Source organism: Oratosquilla oratoria, chromosome 10, assembly GCF_046742065.1.
Source record: "Oratosquilla oratoria isolate Oo_2021 chromosome 10, ASM4674206v1, whole genome shotgun sequence".
Classification (NCBI taxonomy): domain Eukaryota; kingdom Metazoa; phylum Arthropoda; class Malacostraca; order Stomatopoda; family Squillidae; genus Oratosquilla; species Oratosquilla oratoria.
The window spans coordinates 51999036-52011535 of record NC_134786.1 but is presented as its reverse complement, the minus strand read 5'-3'; the positions used below and the strand labels follow the sequence as shown (position 1 = coordinate 52011535).

Here is a 12500-nt window from a genome sequence, read left to right as displayed (position 1 = left end):
CACACACACACACACACACACACACACACACACACACACACACACACACACACACAAAACGAGATATGAAAATGGCACACCACGAGCATAGCTCCCCCCCCCGTAAAATACAACTAGGTAAATACACACACACACACACACACACACACACACACACACACACACACACAACGAGATATGAAAACGGGACACCACGAGCATAGCTCCCCTCCCCGTAAAATACAACTAGGTAAATACACACACACACACACACACACACACACACACACACACACACACACACACACACACACACACACACACACACACACACGCAAAGTAAAGTAAAGGAATAAGGAGGCCTGGGAGTGAAAAAAGTGCGAGTTGTGATGGAGGGTGATTCTCTTTGTAGAAAGGAGAGAGTTACTAGTATGGTTTGCAGACTTTTCTAGAGAAGGGATAGAGGTTGATGAAGTACAGGGCGAGGAAGTTGAGGAACACAAAGATGCTAAAGGAAAGTTAGAATGTAGGAGGGAGAAGCGGGTTTTCAAAAGAGTTAGATAGAGGGTGGTGGGGACGGGGAATGGGAATATTTCGTGGGAATGGGGGAAGGGGGTCAGCATCAGGGAGGAAAGTTGAGGAAAAAGATTGGGTTTGATGTCTCATGTAAGCCAAATGAGAGTTGAATATACTACTAATTTCTCTAGCCTATAAGACAAGTAATATAGGCTTAGAGAAATTACAAAATGTCAGAATAAAGAAAAATCAATTAATTGATAGGCAAATGAATGAATAAGTAACTAACTGGATGAAGCTGGATAAGATGAGGAATCAGATCGGCGAAGCTGTATTGAAGAAGAGAATGTCTTTGGTTCTTGCGCTTCTGTCCTTATGAGTAATATGGTACTTTGGAGGAAGGATTAACAGGGGTGAAATTGTACCATTAAGGTACGTTTTACTCGGAGTGAGATTATTAATAACCCATTAAACTCCGATGACAATATTCTTGTCATTTGGTCAAATAAAACAAAAAATCATAAAACACCAAAATGTTTGATCAAACACCAGAAAAATACGCGAGCGAAGCGAGGACTGACGTCATATTTTTCTGGTGTTTGATAAAACATTTTGGTGTTTTATGATTTTTTGTTTTATTTGACCAAATGACAAGAATATTGTCATCGAAGTTTAATGGTTTAACCTACTACAGCCATTGGCGTGTGACGGCCCATCCTATAGGCTACCTGGCATCATAATTGGGTAAAGGAGTTGTTGTTGTTGTTGTTGTTCCCTAGACTGTCTGTCCGAGCAGTCCCGTCTCCCCAAGGAATGCTACAGCCGAAACTGGGTTTTCCCACAAATCCTTTATAGAGTGTATGTTGTGTTGTTTGCGTGCATGATTGTGTATAATGCAGTCTTCCATTATGTGTTGTATGGTATGGGGTGAAGTGTTACATCCTGGGCAGCTGTTCACAATGCGGTAAAGGAGTTGGTAGCTTTGGTTAAAATAATCTGCCTCGTACTTTGCAGCTCGAGATAAAACAGCCCCATTCAAAAACAAAGAATTAGTGCTCTAGACAACCGTTTGAAGATCATCATGAGGCCTTCAGCTACCATGATTGAACGATAATCGCACCGAACAAAAAGCTTTAAGGACGTGGACGTGGAAAGATTGCTTGTTTTGTGAAAGAATCACCTCAAAGAAACTGCCATCGCCCAACAAGATTCTGTTATAGATGATGGAAAGACGGATTTTATTTTTAGAGAACATGAAGTAGAAGAGATAAAGCTAAAATTCAAAAAAGTGTAAGATTTAAAAACTGAGAGAGAATAATATATAAGTAATGTAAAATTATTTTTCTGAGTTTAATAGTAGAGACATACAGGGGTGAGAGGTTATTTTTCAGTTAGTTCAACGGGAAAGTTATACAAAAATAGTTTATAAATTGAAGGACTGAAGAAGTTGCCTCTGAACTATTTTACTGTTGAAGTAAAATCTGTTGAAAAATTGTAGTAGAACTATATGAAAACACAAAACGTATTTTTTCCTGTTATTATCTACTGCTGTCGTGTTACAGTTGAGTACTGCGAAATGTTATTAGATAATAAAGATTGAAATGAAAAGAAATGTTAAGTTTCTCAAGGAACGCTTTCCGTAATTATATATAGTTCCAAACTTAAACACTAAATGGAAAAAGCGAAAGGGTATGGACTGTCTGTAAGAGACGTAATTTTTAAAAGAAAAAATGTCTAATGAGACACTCGTATTAATGGATTTACCATGTTGGGAGGTTGAAGAAGAATGAAATATGAAAGACGATCCATTGTAAGAAAAAGTTGGACTCCAGAGTGTATAATGAAAGAAAAAAATCTTAGAACTCATAACCATAGGTCCTGAGTTTGGAGAAAAAAAAAATAGTGAAGAAAACAAACGTTAAAACATCAGCTAGGAACTTTGCAAGTGAAAGATCTTGCTATATAAACTCAACAATCATGATGAATAAGGCATAAGAAATATCTAGTGAATTTCAGTGAAATATTGCAGAATTTAGGATGTTATTGATAATTTCTGACGGGGAAAACAAAAAATATTTTTCGATGTATGTAAAAATACACTTATCTTTAAAAACCGCAAATAAATAGGAATATTTCATCAGTTCTATGAATCAAGTGTATGTGTATTTACCTGTATCTTACGGGAAGGGGAGCTATGCTCATGGTGTGTGTGTGTGTGTGTGTGTGTGTGTGTGTGTGTGTGTGTGTGTGTGTGTGTGTGTGTGTGTGTGTGTGTGTGTGTGTGTGTGTGTGTGTGTGTGTGTGTGTGTGTGTGTGTGTGTGTGTGTGTGTGTGTGTGTGTGTGTGTGTGTGTGTGTGTGTGTGTGTGTGTGTGTGTGTGTGTGTGTGTGTGTGTGTGTGTGTGTGTGTGTGTGTGTGCGCGCGCTTGGTTGTGTGCATATGCGCCAAGGTGAAAGGTGCTCCAATATGAATGAAAGAAGAAAATAAACAAGACGAGAGACTGAATCTATCATTTTTATAAGATTAATCGACCACATGGATTGAAAATGCAAGAAATATGTGCACAAGTCACTAATGCGAAAAATAATAATAATGAAAATATTTATGTAACAATATAAAAACATCAATGGGGTATTCAAATGATATGTATAATGTAAAACACAAAATGTAATAAACAACAGAGAAGGGAGATACGCCTTGTATAATCTTTATGTATTATTTGTTTATCTATTTATTTATTCATCTATTTTACTTCGGTCCCATGTGTGGCCTATCACACTGTACCCTATCCTCTAATGGTATATCTTGTTCAGTTTGACATCATTATTTCCTCTGGTATCCTGGAACAGTGAAAGCTTGCATTCCTTCCTAATGAAGTTGTGCTGTATGATGATACATATATCCTCTCCCGCTTTTCAGAGTCATTTCCTCAGTTTGTTGTGGAAAATATCTACCCTGTTTCATAGTAGGAAGAGGTCAGTCCTACCTGCATCTCCCACAAGGGATGTTAATCGTGTGTTGGAAAAGGTCAGCTCTGTGTTCATTCATTTTCGCATTCATCTTTTTTCTTTATGCTCTCTCCTTAGTATGTCTTGTGGTAGGAAACATTGTATCATATCAACAAGGGATCCCTTACTCTCCTCTCTCTCTTGCTTTTAATGAGGTCACCAAATTTACTCCCTTATATCATAGTTCTCTTCATGTCATTGTTCAGTACATAAGAACATAAGAATGGAGGAGACTGCAAGAGGCCATAAGGCCTACACTAGGCAGTTCTTTGTCCCTTACCACCTGTTTCCCTGCCAATACATTTATCTAATCTTTTCCTAAAACATCCAATTGTGTCAGGGCTTGCTACTTGGTTGTATGGTGTTGTCTCGGATCTTCACAGATGTTGGTCGTGTCACGTAACTCCTCTCGTCTCTCATTCTTTGCTCTTCGTCTCCCATCTTATTAGGGTCGTTGTATAACCTCTCCGACTTCCTGTTCAAGTAAGAAAGAGCCTTGGGATAACCTGCCTTCATAAAAGTTATGATAATGTGGTCGATTTTTTAAGGAATTTCTTACTACAAGTTTTGTAGGCATTAGAAAGGTTTCTACAGCAACTTTTGTTTGTTTTTCTTACCATGGCCCGACAGGTCATTGAAGTTGTTTGTAGTCTTCTTGTAAACCTTGAACTTGAGGTCTTCCTCCGTATTTTTGTACCGGTGTTCAAGAATGAAAAACATTCGCTATTTTCTATTCTATTGCGAATTAAATTCTTAGGTTGCCTTTGTTCAGGCGTTTCATGAGGCTCCACAGGCTGCTATTAATTGGTTTGATGATTAACATGCCATCTACATGTCAAACCCAAGCCTTTTGTTCTCCCGTAATGAATCCTTAATGGTCCTTCTCTTGTGTCTTCATGAAGATCCCGGTCACATCTACACTTAGTGAAGACCCCATGGCAAATCCACGGTGTTGCATGTGCTCACCTCCTCGAAAGTAAAGAGACCGAAGCTCATACACAGGAACTCGAGCTTCATGTATCTCTCTTTTGCACAGAAAGCTCCCTTTCATCCATGGTGTCAACCACTATTTTTACTGTTTCCATCGCATTCTCTGCTGGGACATTGGTAGGCAATTGTTCTAGGTCGACGCTGGCTAACTCCCTGTATTCCATGTTGCATCCTTTAATCCACACACACACACACACACACACACACACACACACACACACACACACACACACACACACACACACACACACACACACACACACACACACACACACACACACACACACACACACACACACACACACACACACACACACACACACACACACACACACACACATATATATATATATATATATGTATATACTTTATATATATACATATATATATATGTATATATATATATATATATATATGTATGTGTGTGTGTGTGTGTGTGTGTGTGTGTGTGTGTGTGTGTGTGTGTGTGTGTGTGTGTGTGTGTGTGCTTATATATGTATATATATATATATGTATATATATATATATATATATATATATATATATATATGTATATATAGTTTCTCAAATGGGATTCACTGATGGGACATAGCCCCTTGATATTGGTTTGAGTATCAGTTTAGCCAACCTGTGTGGGGCACATTCTTTTCCCGAAATAATAGGCTTTATTGAGATTCCAATTTTTGGGTCTTAGATAGATTCTCATGGATGGTGGCTGGAAGTTTTTCATCAGTGCTTACTTCAGTCTTTTCTCTGATTCTGGCATGCCGATGCTTCATTTTGCTTTGAAGTTGAATTTCTTGACTTAAGTCTTAGCGTGTCCTAGGAACTCTTTTCATGTCTCCTTGTTCCAAAGCAGTTGTCTTGTCATGTTGATATCTGCCTTGTCCATTATCGCTACTCAAGGTAAAAGAAAAAGGAGGGTGAGTGAAAATAGCTTTATTTTATACGATGTCTTGTGATTTTGCGTTACAAATGTTACTATGGAAAGGCAAAAAAGAGGACCAAAAGTCAAGACTGGGTGAACACAAAGCTGACCTTTATAGGATTAACAATCCTAGTAGTACATGTGGATGGAATCGACATTTCACTCGAGAATCTGTGGACAAAAAGTATAGAAACGGAGTAGAGGTTACATATACCACCACCAAACCCAGCACCAACAACAAGACTGGGAGCTTTACAGGTCTAGGGCAGTAGTGGAAATGGTGACACGCGACTGGACAAGACTGGTCTATCAAAGGACTTGCCACGCTGGGACAGGCCACATACACACACAGCAGTTGATCGAGCGAAAGGAGGCGGGGGACCATCAGTGGCCACATTTGGACAGACAGCACTAAAATAGGCCACACTCGTCTGATCAAGATTGTGTTAGGCCTTCATATCACCCTTCTGGGTAAGGTGATGGGCTTGCCGAAGTCAAATTGGAACACGTGTCACATCTTGAAAACAAGGGGAAATAATATAAGGACAAAAATGTGTTTGTGTGTGTGTGTGTGTGTGTGTGTGTGTGTGTGTGTGTGTGTGTGTGTGTGTGTGTGTGTGTGTGTGTGTGTGTGTGTGTGTATGTGTATGTGTGCGTGCGCGTGAGTGTGTGTGTGTGTGTGTGTGTGTGTACGTGCGTGTGTGTGTGTGTGTGTGTGTGTGTGTGTGTGTGTGTGTGTGTGTGTGTGTGTGTGTGTGTGTGTGTGTGTGTGTGTGTGTGTGTGTGTGTGTGCGTTTGTGTGTGTGTGTGTTTGTGTGTGTGTGTTTGTGTTTGTGTGTATGTGTGTGTGTGTGTGTGTGTGTGTGTGTGTGTGTGTGTGTGTGTGTGTGCGTGCGTGTGTATATTCATGTAAAATTTATGCAATTTATAGCTTTAAAAAAGTCAACTCCATCAAATAATTTGCTGAAAAGCCATTTACCTACATTTTTATTATGTTTGGTATATTTTATAATTCCAATATCTAGGTAATTTGAATATATATATATATATATATATATATATATATATATACATATATATATATATATATATATATATATATATATATATATATATAAAAGTGTCCTTTGAATTATATAATATGGAATGTATATTGTAAATTACAGTCAATGTTCCTTTGGTGTGCGCTTTAGGTCAAAGAACAAAAGAACCTTTTTGGTCGCCTGCTCCGGAGGCGATTATTCACAAAGGTTAATGATGGCCGCCGTTTGTTCTTTTAGTCAACGAGTGAACAGATGAACAAGTGAATATCACGGATTAAAGCACCCCTGTACGTTCATTTGGACTTGTTTGTTTGTATACATGATTTTTCTTTCTTATTGTTTTTCCCATTTCTATTTCTATTTTTCTTCTCCTCTTGCATTTTTGTATATGTCCCAGTGATGTCAGCATTTCTATTCTTTCTCTTCTTTTTTGTACACATTTCTTGGAGTTTATATGCTTGTTTGTTTTGCATATTCGTATATTTGTTCATCTCTTTCTGTGACTTTTTTTTTTCTTCTTCTTTCCTATCCTTGCCCATATTTGTTCCTCTGCTTTTGTTCTTACAGTTTTAGTCTCAAGACACAAACATTCTGTTTCTCTTTTGACAACACCTTTACTTTTATTTGGGTTCCTTTCAGGCTGAGATCAAACATGCAAGCGGATCAAACTCGTGCAGCTGAATTAATAATGATGGATGCAGTCAATTCTGGAATCCACTCAATTCTTTCAACCCCAGCCTTCAATTTCTCCCTTTCCACTTTTTGTCGTTTACTCAGTAACCATTGCTGCCTCAATTTTCATTGTCTCGAAACCCGTAACCAAACAGATGCATGCATTGGTCTTCAGAACTTGAAAGGTCCTTTTGCGAAGAAATATTAGGATTTTTTTTTTTTTGGGGGGGGGGGGCTATTTATGTCACCAATCTGTGCATCGGTGTGCTTGTGGCCTAATCTGTAACATGCTGGTCTCGCATTTGCTTAGTTGTGGGTTCGAATCCCGCACTCCTCTCCTATTCCCAGCAGTGACTGTTACCTGTCTCAACAGTCCCCAAAGTACATAGGGCAAAGGTGACGGCTTCAGACGTAGCTACTCAACGCCTCCTGGCGTAAGCTCCTCATCTTCTTGTGGTTGGAGAGAAGCTATACCAAAAACACTCGAAGAATGAGTCTATCAACGGAGTGATTAACAAATGGAATAGATTTAATAACCATGTAGTGAGTGCTGTAACTACTATTTGTTTTAAGAGAAGTTTAGATAACTTTATGGATGGGGATGATAGGTGGTAATGGACATGGAACTGCCTAGTGTAGGCCTTATGATCTCTTGTAGCCTCCTTCATTTTTATGTTCATATGTTGATAGAGATCTTAGACCCAGTCCGGAGACCGAGCCTCATCCTACCGGGGCTTCACCTACGAAAAGTGTAAAGGCATTGAGACAGAAGTAGGCATTGAGAGAGAGAGAGAGAGAGAGAGAGAGAGAGAGAGAGAGAGAGAGAGAGAGAGAGAGAGAGAGAGAGAGAGAGAGAGAGAGAGAGAGAGAGAGAGAGAGAGAGAGAGAGAGAGAGAGAGAGAGAGAGAGAGAGAGAGAGAGAGTGAGAGAGAGAGAGAGAGAGAGAGAGAGAGAGAGAGAGAGAGAGAGAGAGAGAGAGAGAGAGAGAGAGAGAGGGGGGGGCACCGAGAGAGAGGAGAAGGCATTGAGAGAGAGGAGAAGGCATTGAGAGAGAGAGAGAGAGAGGGAGGTATTACGAAAGAGGGAGGTATTACGAAAGAGGGAGGTATTACGAAAGAGGGAGGTATTACGAAAGAGGGAGGTATTACGAAAGAGGGAGGTATTACGAAAGAGGGAGGTATTACGAAAGAGGGAGGTATTACGAAAGAGGGAGGTATTACGAAAGAGGGAGGTATTACGAAAGAGGGAGGTATTACGAAAGAGGGAGGTATTATGAAAGAGGGAGGTATTACGAAAGAGGGAGGTATTACGAAAGAGGAGGTATTACGAAAGAGGGAGGTATTACGAAAGAGGGAGGTATTACGAAAGAGGGAGGTATTACGAAAGAGGGAGGTATTACGAAAGAGGGAGGTATTACGAAAGAGGGAGGTATTACGAAAGAGGGAGGTATTACGAAAGAGGGAGGTATTACGAAAGAGGGAGGTATTACGAAAGAGGGAGGTATTACGAAAGAGGGAGGTATTACGAAAGAGGGAGGTATTACGAAAGAGGGAGGTATTACGAAAGAGGGAGGTATTACGAAAGAGGGAGGTATTACGAAAGAGGGAGGTATTACGAAAGAGGGAGGCATTGAGAAAGAGGGAGGCATTGAGAAAGAGGGAGGAATTGAGAGAGATTGAGAGAGGCATTGCGAGTGTTGGTGTTGACTAATTTTGAGTTTAGGTAACAGGAAAATGTCCGTTTGCGAACACAAATAAACGTGCAGTTATGATGACAATAACCAAAACACATTTTTGCATTGAAACTAAAGCAAATATGATATAGAAATCATTACAAAAACAATCACAATACACTAAGTCGTACAAATTCTCACAAAACTCTTCAAGCAAGGCTATGTGACCCCAAGCTGATCTTCGTCGTCCCCCTCCCACTCCCCTCCCCCTCCCCTCCCCCTCCCCTCCCCTCCCCCTCCCGTCTCCCCCTATCCCCCTTAACCCCCCCCTCCCCCCAAACACACACTAGGGGGTCCAAGATCACCGGTTGAAAATCCCTGGTCAAGCAATTACCCTCCGATTATCATATACTTAAAAAGAATCCCCTGTACTTACATATGAACCCCTAGTAATGGGTAGATTAGCCAGTACAGCAGATGATGTATTTTCGCATTTTTTGACATTTAAGTGTTGTATATAAGGTGTAAAACAAAAGGAAATATCTTAACGTGTGCGTTCTCTATTTGACCACGAAGCTGCGATCTTTGCTTTTATATTTTGTCCCTTGCTCACGGCACACTGTGGATGAAAATAAACAGATAAAATAAGTGAAAGCCACAAATAGACACTGATAATCAACCATGCATGCAGAGAAAGCCGCACATTTTATGCCTCGGACTGTACTCGTTCAATGTCCTCTTTCCATGACACGGGCTGTGTTGGCCGAATGTAGGTAAACACAATAGTTTAGACACACCAATGTTTTTATTTCCAACGCAATATTTCAACATGATTGTCAGTGAAGAGTGACATTTTTATCATAAAATCCTAAACGTGAGATTTCAGCTTCCATTAAAAAAGAAAAAAAAAAAGAAATATTCCTTTATCTTTTCGTCTTCTTATTCTCATCTGTTTCTTTCATATTTCTCCCCCTTTCTATTTCTATAATCTCTTCTAATCCTTCTTTGTGTGTGCCCCTGTTCTATGAGTAGCAGCTTGCAGGTGACTTTTATGTGTATATGTCCCTCCTCACTTTTCTTCGTGAATTCTTACGTCTTCCTTTTATAATTCAGTGACTGTCTTCTGCTGTTCTCCGCTCTACCTAAATTATTCTGTCTCTCCTCCTTCTTCGCGAGATTGTTCACAAGGTTGGGTGTCCAGGAGAACTACAGGTCATTCTTTCTCTCTCGCTTCTCCTTGTGAGTCACACCTGTTCCACACAGACACATACGCGTACAGGTAAAAGTACACGTATGCATATAAGTACACATGTACGTATATGCGTGCACATATTCGTATATACATATACGTACACATATACGTATATATATGCGTACAAACATACATATATACACATGTATATATATATATACACATACAGATACACATACACGTACGCATACACATACGAATAAGCATACATATGCTCATACACATACATATGCATATACGTACACATATACATACACATACATACATGTCATTACGCACACATACACACACACAAACACACACATACACGCGCGCACGCTATTACTCTTTGTTTTTGTTTTTATTCTCAATTAGTCTGTACTGACTTGCTTACATTTCGTTTGCCTTCTCTTTCCCTCTTTACCTTTGTAAGGCTCCTGTTTATTCGTATTTTGAGAACAATTATTCCTCACCCTGTGCCCCCGTCACTCCATCTATCACTCATAGACCACATTTTATCTTCGTGATTTGGTTCACAATCTCTGTACGTGACACAAAAACTAACCCACCATTTATTATAACTATACAAATTTTTCCTAAGTTGTTGTATTTATATTATTTCATATATGAAAACGAATATAAATAAACTATATAGTATTATATTAGATATTCAGAAAAAATCATTATTTTTGTATTAATAAGAGTTTGTTTACAAAAAAGATGAACTATAAGGGAGGTGTTAAATAAATATACAGAAATATATAAATTTTTCAACAAATTATTATAAACTCCGCGGTAAAGTCCGAGTCGTTGTTTTTTTTTTTATCTGTGAGGAAGATATCTTATCATTTCATATCATCTAACATAACACAACCTCTTGAGTGCATTTCTAAAGTATACTTAGAATTAAAGAGGACATGAAATCTATTTCCTCTTAACTTCCTGTTCATTTTCACCTTTATTCTTTTTTGGATTTTATCCTTTGAAAAGTTTCTGTCTTCACTTATCCTCCTGTTTCTATTGCAATCTTAGCCTTTTCGCTAAAATAAAACCTTCCAAAAAAGAAGGCTGTTTTTGCATTATGTTAAATTTTCTTTCCGCTAAATTGGGAGATCCAAGCCACGTGTCGCTACTGTGCCACGCCCTCTTCGTTCCTCATTCGTCATCACAAAAAAAAAAAAAAAATCCTTTTATCTGCCTAACATCAGAAAAAGCTCGAGATACAGCTTACTTGTGTAGTGGTACCGCAGTCGACAACTAACACAATGTTTTAATTCGAATCCCCTCCCTGGGCTGCAAAGCATCACACCATTGCAAGGTAGGAAAGGTGTGTGTGTGTGTGTGTGTGTGTGTGTGTGTGTGTGTGTGTGTGTGTGTGTGTGTGTGTGTGTGTGTGTGTGTGTGTGTGTGTGTGTATGTGTGTGTGCGTGTGCGCACATGTGTGTGCGTGCATATGTATGTATTTGATTGTATCTGTTAAAAAATTGAGTAGTCGAGTAAGATCGCTGTGATGTGTAATGGGAAGAAAACCGTGACGGGAAGAAGCTGGAAACGAACTTGGAGATGGAAATGAAGACTAAATATATATATATATAAGATTATTTCAGACAAATGAGAGAGAATGCGGGTGGGGAAGGGCAAACGAAGATGTGTTAGGAATAGAGTTTATTGCCCTAACGTTGCGACCAACTTGGTCTTCTTCAGAGGACTACAGCATTACAGACGGATCACAATTCTTATATTCGTAGTGAGAGGGAACCCGCCAAGGTATGAGCGTCATGTTTTCCTTTTGGCTAACGATTTAATTATTAGGACACTTGCTGCTTTCGAGAGGCATTTAAATCCGTCTCTGTCGTTGTTGTTCTTATTGGCGGCGATATGTGCAGCTTCCACAGTTTTTCTCATTTTCTTCTCAAATCCCTCGTGTAGAATTTCTGCGTTGTTCCAATCAGGTAGATGTCCACATTTGTCCAGGTGACGAACCAGGGAGTTAGATGTTCTATGAGCCCTGAGATCGTTTTTGTGCTCATTCAAGCGTTTATTGAACCCTCGACCTGACTCACCGAAATAAGATGATGGACAACCGTTGCATGGAATACGGTAAATGACACTGAGATTATTACGCATATTATTATGTTTCTTAAATATTTTTCCTATTTTATTGGAAGATATTTTTGCTATATTTATTCCACCTTTTAACAAATAATCATCAATAGCTATGGTGTTTGTAGAATTAGGGACAGAAATAAAATGAGACTTATCCTTTCCCGGGGTCCGGACGTTTGAGCCATCGTAGATCTTCTTGGCTTTCCTCGTTGTCCTGGTGATCAAACCTCCGGGGTATTTCAGAAAAATAATGGACAAAGTCGTCCCTATTGGTGGGTTTCCTGTACACCGAGAAACTTACCTGTTGAGAACCTCTGTGTATCAACGTGTCTAAAAATGGTAAATTACACTCTTT

General features: G+C 39.2%; 1 long non-coding RNA gene across 2 annotated transcripts in view; it reads left to right on the top strand.

Annotated features, from left to right (window-relative positions):
• The first annotated feature begins 11214 nt into the window (after window positions 1-11214).
• Window positions 11215-12500, top strand: part of LOC143029009 (uncharacterized) — a 278938-nt gene continuing 277652 nt past the window's right edge. For both annotated transcript variants that reach the window (XR_012966757.1, XR_012966756.1), the window contains exon 1: window positions 11215-11357. This is a non-coding gene — a long non-coding RNA (uncharacterized LOC143029009). The remainder of the gene's footprint in view (window positions 11358-12500) is intronic.